Genomic DNA, 13,777 nt, shown 5'->3' with positions numbered 1-13,777 from the left:
AATATTATTTATATAGAACCTTTCAAACAAATACATTGTAATTCAAAAAGCTGTACAGATTGAAAACAACAACTTAGAATAATTAATAAAAGGACATGGAGATTAATGCATGCTGAGTAATAAAATATCAGTAGGTAAAATTCTGATATATGATATATATATATATATATATATATATATATATATCATATATGATATACATATATAATATGATATATATCATATATATATCATATATCATATATATATCATATATCATATATATATATATCATATTTTATATATATATGCACAAACACATAAAAACTATGTATAAAAGTAAAGAAAATTAATTAATTAATGTAAAGAAAGCTGTTGAGATGAAATGAGATGAGTCCCTTGCGGCAGGAAGACACCAGGTATCAACAGTTAAAAAGGAACATCTCAATAGGAAGTGCTGCACAGTAGCCTTATTAAACTAGAAATATAAAAACACATTAAAAGAGAAAAAATACCTATACATTTTTCGTCTATTAAATCAATCAAATCAATATTACTTTATTCATTCGCTCTTAAGGCGAAATACTGCGGGTAAAACATTGTTTTTTCTTGCACTGGTAAATTTTTTGGGCTATTTTAAGAAAACACCCCAAACAAACATTTCAGTGCATATTTTACTACATTTTGAAGATTTTTCCTAAATGTACTTTATGTTAGCGTTGTATTGATGCTTGTAGTACTGTAAACGTAGTCTAAACCTCGTCATCACAGGCATCATTAGAAACCCATTGTCCTGCACAATATTATGTGTTTTACATGTTCTATGTTGTTGTTGCTATGAATTAGATTATATATTTTGTCTTCGAATAGTTATTTCCATGAAGAATGTATGAAATCTTTAAGGGCTGTTTTCTCAGAAAGAGTTTTTTCTCATACTCTGAGCCATAAATCTCAACTTCAGCTACACTTACATTCACCAAACTTATTAATTTTATTCCTAGCTTTATTCTGAAGGGTTTTTTTTACAGAGGAGTCTGTCTATATATAATTCATACCCTGATTTAATTTGTTCCTAAAAACATGAAGAATTGTTTTTTTTATGGCTTTTGACGGCAGTTTCTGATTTTGAAATGGAAAAAAAGAGATATCCCAATTCCCTTCCGTAAAAAACTTTGAATCTAATATTATCAGCAAAATGAAATAATAATAATTTAAATTTGCTTTATCCAATGTTCAGATTTCTGTCCTGGAAACATATGCAAATTAGCGCATAGTTAATGAGTTCACCCCTCATTTACATATCTAATCATAACATTTCAGAAAACTAACTTTAAAAAAATCCCTTTTCACCTGTAGTGGCCATATAATTAGGACAACAGTAAACAGTAACTTGTTGAAGCCTATTATACAGAAGCAACCCATTAGCGGCAGACAGCTAGCATAAGTGCTAACATGGTTAGCTGTAAACTAAACGCAGAAAAAACAAATGAATGCATAAAAAAACTAAGAATATAATATTTTTTTTCTGGTCGCAGATCTGACAGAATGGAGGATGTAACATTGTGAGTTGAACATTGTCAGTATCTGTTGCTACTAGCAACAGAATGTTGAGCTGAAACCAACTGCTGGCTGCAGAATGTGACTCTACATGTGAACTTTATTTCAGATTTGACTGAAGATTGAAGAGGCTGAGGGTGGAGATGTGTGGGAAAAGATGCACAAGACATCTGGAATATTAATGTTTGATGGAGTGGTTCAGCCTCAAAAAACATCAAGTCTTGGGTTTGAATAAGTAATTGGGTTTCAGAGTCATTAGACCTGAGAGTTATGAAGAGTTGGAACAAGCTGATGTTCTGCACAGGGGCCTACAGGGGCCACTGCCCCTGTGAAGAAGCTTTGGCCCCTGCTGTGGCCCCTGTGTCAAATTAATAATAAAATGGTCAATTTATAACGATGAACAATGGAACAATTCAAACCTTTTTTTTGTTCAAACAATATCTCATTGTACACAAAAGAAACCCAGTGTACATTGTATAATACTTTAACTCTATGGAGTCTTATAGGGCTATTTTGTCCATTTTTGAATCCTTTTCATGTCTTTACATGTCTTTGTAAATCATTTTGTGTCTTTTTGTGTCTTTTTTGTGTCTTTTTTTGGTAATTTTGTGTCTGTTGTTATGTATTTTTTTGTTATTTTGTGTCTTTTTGTGTCATTTTGTGTCTTTTTTTGACATTGGTGTCATTTATGTGTCTTTTTTGTGTCTGTTTTAGTTATTTTGTGTCTTTTTTTGGTCATTTTGTGTCTTTTTGTCATTTTTATGTCTTCTGTAGGTTTTTTTGTTATTCTGTCTTCTCATTTTGTGTCTTTTTTTTGTCATTTTTATGTCTTCTGTGGGGTTTTCTTTAATTCTGTCTTCTCATTTTGTGACTTATTTGGTCATTTTGTGTCTTTTTTGTCTTTTTTATGTCTTCTGTGGTTTTTTTTGTGTTATTCTGTCTTCTCATTTTGTGTCTTTTTTTGGTCATTTTGTGTCTTTTTCAAGACATTCAAAGATTTTGAATGCTTAAATATCATCTTTGCCATTTTTTCATGTGCTAATGTGCCCCTCTGATTAAACACTGGCCCCTCCTTGGCCCCCACAGTAAAATTGGTCTAGAACCGCCACTGTATGTGATATATGCTGAAACATTCATGGATGGATTATGAGAGCCTGAGGCACAGACATGCAAAAACTCCCACCATCCCTCCTACACCGGAGCAGTACACAGACTTTGTGATGCTTATGCCTCTTCTTTTTAAAAAAAAAAGTTGTTTTGCATCTCTATGCAGTTGTTGCATATATTTCTGTGGTTTTATGGTTATTTTGCATATCTTTGTAGTGGCTCCACGATTTGCCTTGGTTTTGTGTGTATTTGTACTGCAGATTTTTGCGGTTTAGTGTCTCTTTGTGGTCATTTTATGCATGGTCATTTACACTGCAAAAAAGCCAACTTGTATTTTTTGGCCTAAAACAGTGATTTCATTTGGTAAAACTTGGAAATATAAATTACTGACATTTAGGGCAATAATGTAAGTTAGCACAACAAAGAAAGCCAGTTGTCTGCTCAAAAACAAGTTTGTGAGTTGTTGTTACTTATATCTTTAAGTTGGGGTTCAAAACAAGGGACAATAGTTCTGCTAACTCTTATTTCTTTGTTGTGAAATTTGGTCATTAGCGAAAGCTAGCGGCTAACTGATGCTAGCGGCTAACTGATGCTAGCGGCTAACTGATGCTAGCGGCTAACTGATGCTAGCGGCGCTGCTTGTTACAGATACAAGAGTAGCCATTAGCGTATCAATGCTAACTAAAAATTGTGGTCACAACATTAGCTAACATTCATAGCGGCTTTACAATCATGCCAGAGAAATTCAGTGTTGAGCAAACTCAAAAACTTAAAATATTAGTTTAATTGTCCAACTTAAAATTTTATCGAAGTTTGTTGCCTTGAAATTTTGAGTTCACCCAACTTTTCTTTTTTTGCAGTGCATGATATTATTAACACTATAATAGATAAAGTTCTTCCCTTATGTCCTATTCTATATCTTATTGGATCTAATCCCAACATTTTGGTTTCATTTCAGCAGAAAAGAATAATACTAGCAGCCTCTACGGCTGCCAAGAAAACCATCATTAAGAACTGGTTTGAACCTGTCACGAATTTCAAGAGAACCTGGCTTTTATTGTTTTTTTGATGTCTGTTTTCTTGAGAGGTCAACAGCCAGGATTAATAATGCTAGACCGGAAACCAAACTCAATTGGTCTAAAGCTATTGCTGTGGTCCAAGGGTTACTTTGAATTTAGTTAACTTTTCATATGATTCTCTTTTTATCCTGGAATCTGTGTATACTATCAGTCTCTATATCTCTGTTTGGGCTAAATTCATGTTCCTTTTTTTCATGTTTCTTTTTTTCTTTGTTTGTTTGTCTGTTTTCATTGTGTTCCTTTGTACTGTGGTATTGTTTTTTTCATTGTTGTTGTTGTTGTGGTTGTCCTTCATATTATTCTGTGTATGTTATTTGTGTTTACATTACGTCTAAATTGTAAATATGTTTCTGAGTCTTTGTTGTGTAAGTCTTTGTTCTGATCTCAGCCACTTTGAAATGCCACACACACGCATTTAGTCATGCACACACACACAAACACACACTCAGACTCACACACAGCACATATTGATTGACAGAAATGACCAAAAAAACAAACAAAATGACCAAAAAAGACACAAAATGACCAAAAAAAGACAAAATTACTAAAAAAAAAAACCCACACAAAATGGGCAAAAAAAGACACTAAACGACCAGAAAAGACACAAAATGACCAAAAAAAAGACACAAAATGACCAAAAAAGACACAAAAATTACTAAAAAAAAACACACACACAAAATGGGCAAAAAATACATTAAATGACCAAAAAGACAAAAACACATTAACACATGAACACTTTAACACAGTGGAGACAGAGCTGACTTCCAAAATGATTTGACGACCCCCAGAAATCATCTCGCGTCCCCAATTGGGGTCGGGACCCCAAGGTGCTCCCCGGTGGTCCTCCGCTCCAGCAGGGGGCAGCTCTCTGATCATCTGCAGCAAACGACCCGCTGCCTTCACTGATCCAACATGGCTGCGCCCTGAAGGATGCTGCTAACGGCGTGAAGGTACAGGACGAGTGACAGGTGAGGAGACTCTGAGCTCTTTGTCTTTATGTCTCAGTTTAACACGGTCCTCTTTGATCCGTTATCAAAGTTTGACGCTGTTTTTATGGATCCTCGGAGGGATTCACGGGTAACGTGTCTGTAGCTGCTCACTGCTCAATGTGACTCAAAGTGAAGCAGCTCAGCGTCGAGCTTCTTTTTAATGAAGTGTGTGTTTTATAAGTGTTTTAAAGATTAAATTATGTTCTTCACACATTACATCAGGCTTACAGTAGCTCCTCATCACGTGGCTGGGTGAAAGAAAAAGTCTAGACAGTCAAAGATCTCATTTGTGCAGAAATCTGATCAGTTTGATAGTTAAATGTGCTGCATGTGTTTATGTAGAAACAATTTTTTTCTAAACAGAACCGATCCACATCACTACAGATAGAAGATAGAGAGATGTTGCACAAAATATCTAAAGGCCTGAGGCTTATCTCATGCAATGGCCTCCAAAGACTCAATAAGCTGGCAAATAATAAATGAGACTTCGTTGGAGTGGGTGGGGGGTTAAATCTTAGTTCTAGTGTGGGCCATAAATGGTTTCCAAATGTCCAAAGTTTTTTCTTTATTGTGAATTTTTTAAAGTTTGAGATGTTGCAACACCTCCCTCAGTCCAGCTGGGTGGCTGTCTAGACTCTATTTCCCTGTTAACTTTTGTGGTTAATGTTGTGCTTTTGAAATCAAAGAGTCCCCCAAAATGTTGTTTTTTTACTTTGAGCTTTTTCGTTCTTCTACTAAAGTTGGAGCAGTTATGAGATGCCTTCCTTTGTGTTTTTGCATGTAGGCCTGTCACCATAACACATCTTTTAGGACGATATATTTCCCCAGAAACTATCCCGATAAACAATAGTATCGTTGTATTGATGTTGTTTTAGTTTTATAACAATATTAGAGCATAATAACTACATGCTTTTCCACAGCAATTCATTTTTTAAAATCTCGAGAACATTAAACATTGGAATTGAAATGTGGAAAAGAAATATTAAAATATCCTGGATAAATAAAACATAAATAAATAAACTACAACCAAAACAAACAAAAAGGACTTTCAGGCTCTATTATATAATATGTATTATATGTATTATATAATGTTATTATTAAAATAACATATAAACAGCTGGAATGGCTGCTTGAGAAATATATTTTTTTTTGGCAATTCATACTGCCTGTCAAACATTTGCTGCATTTCTTTAAAGATAAAACAAAAAAGCACAAAAAGTCAGTATATTGAGTCCAGAAAAAACTATCGTGTCCATTTTTATATATCTAACGATATAGTAATTATCGTGACTATTTACATGCATGTACTAATCAGGATTTAGTAATATTTATGTCAAAATCTTGTTGCTCAGTTGTCTGATTGTTTTCTTATGTTTCCAACCGCAGAGTTCCCGAGACATTGATTCTTAACTGTTGTTTATTGAATAAGAATAAATATTTGATGATATAAAGAAGCTCTTGTTCTATTTTGACAGTGAACTCGAGAGATAAAAAGTCTTCTCCATATTAGATTTGACGTGCTTCTTTTCTTCCCTGTCTTATTAAACTTTACTCACCTGAATCCTCATAGCCTTACCAACATCAAAGCTCTGTTGTTTCTTAATCAACCAAATGAGTCGGATTCACAGCATTTATCACAGCAGACATTTGACTTGTCAAAGCAGGAAAGGAAAGGTGGAACTAATAACATTAATGCCAGTGGCTTCGTTCCAGCAGTTATTACAATGCAGTGCAGCGATGAATGAGGTTATTAATAAAAATCTGTGTTTGGCAAGTGAAAATATCCTTTTCCCCTGGTTCTGTGTGCCCCTGTAATGACTTTGTGGCCCCAGTTTGAGAAAAACTGGTATAAAAGCATACTGAAGACCTGTTCTGGATGAGCGATATGATGATATATGCTGCATTAAACTGCATTAATGCATCATTTGGATGACACTTTATGTTCTGGTCCTTTTTAAGGCACTGTTCTGCTAGCATAGAGTATGGAGGCTACAAAAATAGGGTTGAACATGTTGTTCATACACGATTAATTATAAGTATTTATTATTTATAGACAGAATATTTGGTCATGTTGCCCAGCCCTAAAACCTGCCAGTTAATACCTGATTATTTTCTATCATTAAACATGAAAGGGTTTATGCTTTTTAGCTATTGATTTAATAACATTTCACCTAAAACAGCTGGGTCACAGGCCCCAAATATTTAATCATCTGTGAAACTATTATATCAAATTTATTGGCCAAGTATGTGTTAGTTAACATGCTATCAGTGTATTGTTGTATGATATCGTGTGAGGAGATTTGAATAATATTTACATATGCATGTTGTGCATATATGCAAGATATGCGTTTCCAGTTAATTTAAGATCATTTATACCATGGCCACAGAAGATTTGCAATTCTAATTGGCTGGAGCTTCTGGATGAACTTCTAGTAACCTGACGGCATGTATGAAGAATGTTTGGTCACAGATCTAAATTAATGTGTTAAATGCTCGATATTAAACCATAGCTAAAGGCAGCAACACTGAGGCTTTATTTCTACATTTAGAACCACACTGTAAACAATTGTCTTGTAAATTAACAGTAAAATACTGGCAGCAGTGTTGCCAGCATTCTACTGTTAATTATAAAGTTCCCTTACTGTTATCTACTTTACACTATGGTACTGTGATAAAACCACATACTGAATTACAGTTAAATCCTGCATTTCTTTGATTTTTACAGTAGACTAAAACACAGTATAGTGCTGAAGCTTGTTGCAATATTGTTGCATTATACAATGCAGTCATTTTTTGTAAATAGAGCATATTACTGTCTGAAAGCCAATTACTATGAATTAAGCGCTGTCTTCACTGTAACCTCAGTAACGAAACTTGTCAGGTACAAGAAACTATTTGCTATATTGGCCTTATATAAAGAAACAGTGTAAAAAAAAATAAAAAAAATATACCATATACTGAATGAGTTAGTGAAGTAAAATACAGCCATTAAAAAAGTGTACAAAAAGAGACTTAGAAAATATCACATATATAAGAAAAAAGAGACTTAAAAAAAAAAAATATATATATATATATATATATATATATACACACACACAGTGCATACGGAAAGTATTCATAGCGCTTCACTTTTTCCACATTTCTTTATGTTACAGCCTTATTCCAAAATGGATTCAATTAATTTTTTCCCTAAAAATTCTACACAAAATACCCCATAATGACAACTTTAAAAAAGTTTTTTTTAAATGTTTGCAAATTTATTAGAAATAAAGAACGAAAAAATAATATGTACATAAGTATTCACAGCCTTTGCCCAATACTTTGTTGTGGCACCTTTGGCAGCAATTACAGCCTCAAGTCTTTTGGAATATGAAGCCACAAGTTTGGCACACCTATCTTTGGCTAGTTTCGCCCATTCCTCCTTACAAAACCGCTCGAGCTCCATCAGGTTGGATGGGGAGCGTCGGTGCACAGCCATTTTCAGATCCTTCCACAGATTTTCAATGGGATTCAAGTCTGGGCTCTGGCTGGGCCATTCTAGGACATTCACAGAGTTGTCCTGAAGCCACTCCTTTGATATCTTGGCTGTGTGCTTGGGGTCGTTGTCCTGTTGAAAGATGAACCGTCGCCCCAGTCTGAGGTCAAGATCGCTCTGGAGCAGGTTTTCTTCCAGGATGTCTCTGTACATTGCTGCATTCATCTTTCCCTCAATCCTGACTAGTCTCCCAGTTCCTGCCGCTGAAAAACATCCCCACAGCATGATGCTGCCACCACCATGCTTCACTGTAGGGATGGTGTTGGCCAGGTGATGAGCGGTGCCTGGTTTCCTCCAAACATAACGCTTGGCATTCACGCCAAAGAGTTCGATCTTTGTCTCATCAGATCAGAGAATTTTGTTTCTCATGGTCTGAGAGTCTTTCAGGTGCCTTTTGGCAAACTCCAGGCGGGCTGCCATGTGCCTTTTACTAAGGAGTGGCTTCCGTCTGCCATACAGGCCTGATTTGTGGAGTGCTGCAGCGATGGTCGTCCTTCTGGAAGGTTCTCCTCTCTCCACAGAGGAACGCTGGAGCTCTGTCAGAGTGACCATCGGGTTATTGGTCACCTCCCTAGCTAAAGCCCTTCTCCCCCGATCACTCAGTTTAGAGGGACGGCCAGCTCTAGGAAGAGTCCTGGTGGTTCCAAACTTCTTCCATTTACAGATGATGGAGGCCACAGTGCTCATTGGGACCTTTAAAGCAGCAGAAATTTTTCTGTACCCTTCCCCAGATCTGTGCCTCGAGACAATCCTGTCTTGGAGGTCTACAGACAATTCCTTCAACTTCATGCTTGTTTTGTGGTCTGACATGCACTGTTAACTGTGTGACCTTATATAGACAGGTGTGTGCCTTTCCAAATCATGTCCAATCAACTGAATTTACCACAGGTGGACTCCAATTAAGCTGTAGAAACATCTCAAGGATGGTCAGTGAAAACAGAATGCACCTGAGCTCAATTTTGAGCTTGATCGCAAAGGCTGTGAATACTTATGTACAAGTGATTTCTTCGTTTTTTATTTTTAATAAATTTGCAAAAATCTCACACAAACTTTTTTAAAGTTGTCTTTATGGGGTATTTTGTGTAGAATTTTGAGGGGAAAAAATGAATTGAATCCATTTTGGAATAAGGTTGTAACATAACAAAATGTGGAAAAAGTGAAGCGCTGTGAATACTTTCCGTATTCACTGTATATATATATTTATATATACATGCTGCCCTCACTAGGGTTTGTCATATTGAGTTATTTTGTAATGTTCCTTATTCTTTTCTCATACAAATATATTTAATTCAGATTCAGATTTTTTTAAAAAGGTACTCCTGTTATACAGTATTTATGTTAATTTAAATACGGTTTCAATAAAACTACTTGTGACATGTCATATTTGGCTTTGACTGAACATTTGCTCTCACTTTGGGATAAAAATATTGGGAAATTTATTGTATATTGATGTTCAGCCTAAATATATCAGGATATGACTTTTGGTCCATATCACTGAGCTCTAGTCTGCAAACAGATTTTGTCACTGCAATAGCATCAAAACTGAGATGACATGCAGTCACATAACTCTACACTGCAAAAAAGAAAAGTTGGGTGAACTCAAAATTTCAAGGCAACAAACTTCGATAAAATTTTAAGTTGGACAATTAAACTAAATATTTTAAGTTTTGTTTTTGAGTTTGCTCGACTGAATTTCTCTGGCACGATTGTAACGCCGCTATGAAATGTCAGCTAATGTTGTGACCACAATTTTGAGTTAGCATTGATACGCTAATGGCTACTCTTTTAGCTGTAACAAGCAGCGCCGCTAGCATCAGTTAGCCGATAGCATCAGTTACCCACTAGCATCAGTTAGCCGCTAGCATCAGTTACCCACTAGCATCAGTTAGCCGCTAGCTTTCGCTAATGACCTAATTTCACAACAAAGAAATAAGAGTTAGCAGAACTATTGTCCCTTTTTTTGAACCCCAACTTAAAGATCTAAGTAACAACAACTCACCAACTTGTTTTTGAGCAGACAACTGGCTTCCTTTGTTGTGCTAACTTACATTATTGCCCTAAATGTCAGTAATTTATATTTCCAAGTTTCACCAAATTAAATCACTGTTTTAGGCCAAAAAATACAAGTTGTTTTTTTTGCAGTGTAACAGGTCTGTTGTTGAGATCAAAATGCAAGTTGAAGATGGGTGTGGTCCAAGCAAGGCTGCTGAAAGTGACCGAGTGAGAAGTAGGGAGGGGGCATTGGCCCGAATTTGCATTGCCACTGGTGTGATTATTAAATCCCAAGATGGTCTCTAGTGTTTGATATGGTGTTTATGATATATAGATGTCCAGATCAAGACAAGTAGGGAGAAAAATGGTGAAATTGACAGCCTTCACTGCTTTATGACGCGTGATTTAAACCCCGCGTGATCCAGTACTTCACTTTTTATTTCTGATAGTTCACCCATGAAGAGCTCATAAAGACAAATTAAAAATGGCCTATTAGAGGGACCAATATCTGTTCTGTGATGTAGTTCATGAGTTCAGATGGTGTATATCGGTGGGTTTTTTGGTCCTGGGACCTCCATCACAGGGTATTTGTCTGTGAGTTGTGAGCAGTTGAATGGAAGAATGATTTTCCCTCTATTGACTGTTAAGTACTATTTGCAAAAACAGCAAAGATTGGAGTATGAAAAATAAACATAATCTTGTGTAGCTACTTTATTCTGTAGGAATCCAGTGATCTATATGCTGTATGCCTGAGCGGTTTACAATTTGAGAGAAAATCGGTGACAAAAGATTTTCAGCTCACAGTGTTTAAAAAAAGCTGAGTCATTTTCAAACTGCACTCCTTTAGCTGTAAAATCGAGCTCTGACATTTGCTTCTTTGTAACTGGAGCATTTCAGTTGGAGCTGGAGCCCATACCAGAGGTGTTGGATGGGACTAAAGCTTGAGCTGTTCTCAAAGCCATTTTAATGATTATTAATAGTTTTAGTCATTTTTCAAGTAAAAGCACCAAACATCTGGATGGTTTCAGCTTTTTAAATGTGAGGATTTGCTGTTGTTTTTGGGTTCTTGACTGCTGGTCAAAGAAATATCATAATCTTGAGCATGCATACTTCACTATTTTTTTTAATAGATATAATTAGAGCCCAACAGATATATTTGTTGACTAATATTATTGGCTGATATCAGTACCTATCAGTGTTTATACTGTCCGTTATGAAAACTATTTTTAACTTAATATATAATGCAGAGATTGTTGCTTTGCGTGATTTAGAAATGGTGTTAGCTATTATTTTTTTTATTCCTTTTTGTAAATAGACTGAAATTGAACAGTAATTGTTTATTTAGCTATTTATTTTATTCCTATTTATTTTTTATTTTCTCAGTTATCCTTTATAGAATTGGCTGACAATGTAATACAGTGTTTGTATAATGTATAACAATGTAAAACAAGTTTTACATGTGACAAAGTAGCTCTCTGGGTACATTTGCATGGTGGTGAAAAATCTGTGCACATTCCACATAAAAAGTTTCATTTAATTTCAGCTCAAAAAATTACTATATTGGCCTCCATATCGGTTATCGACAAATTTTTATTTTTTTATAGATATAATTAGAGCGCAACACATATATCTGTTGACTGATATTATTGGCCGATATCAGTACCTATCAGTGTTTATGCTGTCCGTTATGAAAACTATTTTATGCTGTATGCCTGAGCGGTTTACAATTTGAGAGAAAATCGGTGACAAAAGATTTTCAGCTCATAGTGTTTAAAAAAAGCTGAGTCATTTTCAAACTGCACTCCTTTTGCTGTAAAATCGAGCTCTGACTTTTGCTTCTTTGTAGCTGGAGCATTTCATGTTAGAGCCCTGTCAATTCTGGTGTCCATCTCCAAGTTCACTAACTGCCCACCCACGCTGCTATAATCATCCCTCCCCAGCACTCTGAATATCAGGTCTAGCTGCAGCAGGATCTCAGACCCAGGGGGGGCAGATGGCTCCAGAGTTCAGAGGCTTTACTGTCACATTCTGGCTGCAGTCACAGTTGGCTTGCAATTTCTGAGCCGTAGTTCTGAAGGCTGGATTTTATAATGTCAGAGCCTTGTGTATCCACATGTTGCCTGGAGATGGCTGTGATGCTTTTTAAATGTGTGTGCACATGGGTGTGTATGTAATCGTCTAAATCTGCGTCTGCAATGCTTTTCCTTCTCCTCTCCTTGCATTATATGTTGGTGCTGAATATCTGCCACAACAATAAATAGTCTAATGATGTCGTGAGCACTGAAAACGTGTATTTTTTGGCACATGCAGGCTTTAAAAATCATTTGTCCAGACTTCAAATTCAACATATCCTGTTATGAATCAGATATGAGTTTTTCACTTGTAACTTTAGCCTGTTTTTAACCCACCAGTCTGGTTTTCATGTGCTTTAGCCAAGGTGCTTGAAAATATGTAAAACACACTGTCTGCCTGCAGTTATATATACATTTCTCAGGTACCATCTCTGCTGCAGATGCATCATTGTTGTGGCTTGTTGCTTTTTTAGATTTATTCAGAGAGCGGGCAGTTTGTAACACATTCTGTCTCTCCGTTCGAACATGATGGGGAAAGGGAAATGTAATTCAGGGGAGCCAGTAAAGAAAACGGCCTCGCTGGGATTTGATCACAGGCAAGCAGAGATAATACATGCAGGGAGTTTAGACTGGAAGTCATCACTATTCAAGTACAAGGTCCTGGTTTGGATCCAGGCTGCAGTGATGGGAATGTATCTGCTGCTTCAGGAGTCAGCAGTAAAACAGCGCAGGGAACGGCAGCTGCCCTCATTAACTGTCTTATTTTTTGCACTTTGACAGCTTGACAACTGGATGACAAGTGAACTCATTACAATAGACTGTGTGGACTCAAAGCGTATTGACACACCAAACATGACACCGTGTGATTGGCTTACAGTTGGAGCTGGAGCCCATACCAGAGGTGTTGGATGGGACTAAAGCTTGAACTATTCTCAAAGCCATTTTTATGATTATTAATAGTTTTAGTCATTTTTCAAGTAAAAGCACCAAACATCTGGATGGTTTCAGCTTTTTAAATGTGAGGATTTGCTGTTGTTTTTGGGTTCTTGACTGCTGGTCAAAGAAATATCATAATCTTGAGCATGCATACTTCAGTATTTTTTTTAAATTTATAGATATATTATTGGCCGATATCAGTACTTATCAGTGTTTATGCTGTCCGTTATGAAAACTATTTTTTAACTTAATATATAATGCAGAGATTGTTGCTTTGCGTGATTTAGAAATGGTGTTAGCTATTATTTTTTTATTCCTTCTTTTAAATAGACTGAAATTGAACAGTAATTGTTTATTTAGCTATTTATTTTATTCCTCTTTATTTTTTATTTTGTCAGTTATCGTTTATAGAATTGGCTGACAATGTAATACAGTGTTTGTATAATGTATAACAATGTTAATTATTGTTAATTATTATTTAATAAAGTTTTATGTGTGACAAAGTAGCTCTCTGGGTACATTTGCAGGGTG

General features: G+C 35.8%; 1 protein-coding gene across 1 annotated transcript in view; it reads left to right on the top strand.

Moving 5' to 3' along the window:
- Nucleotides 1-4,576: 4,576 nt before the first annotated feature.
- Nucleotides 4,577-13,777, top strand: part of mrpl11 (mitochondrial ribosomal protein L11) — a 53,130-nt gene continuing 43,929 nt past the window's right edge. The window contains exon 1 of the mRNA XM_059345987.1: nt 4,577-4,690. The gene's annotated coding sequence lies outside the window, so the exon portion shown is untranslated. The remainder of the gene's footprint in view (nt 4,691-13,777) is intronic.

The sequence above is a fragment of the Centropristis striata genome, chromosome 12, assembly GCF_030273125.1.
Source record: "Centropristis striata isolate RG_2023a ecotype Rhode Island chromosome 12, C.striata_1.0, whole genome shotgun sequence".
NCBI lineage: Eukaryota > Metazoa > Chordata > Actinopteri > Perciformes > Serranidae > Centropristis > Centropristis striata.
The sequence above is the reverse complement of the archived record's forward strand: the minus strand, read 5'-3'. Positions and strand labels throughout refer to the sequence as shown.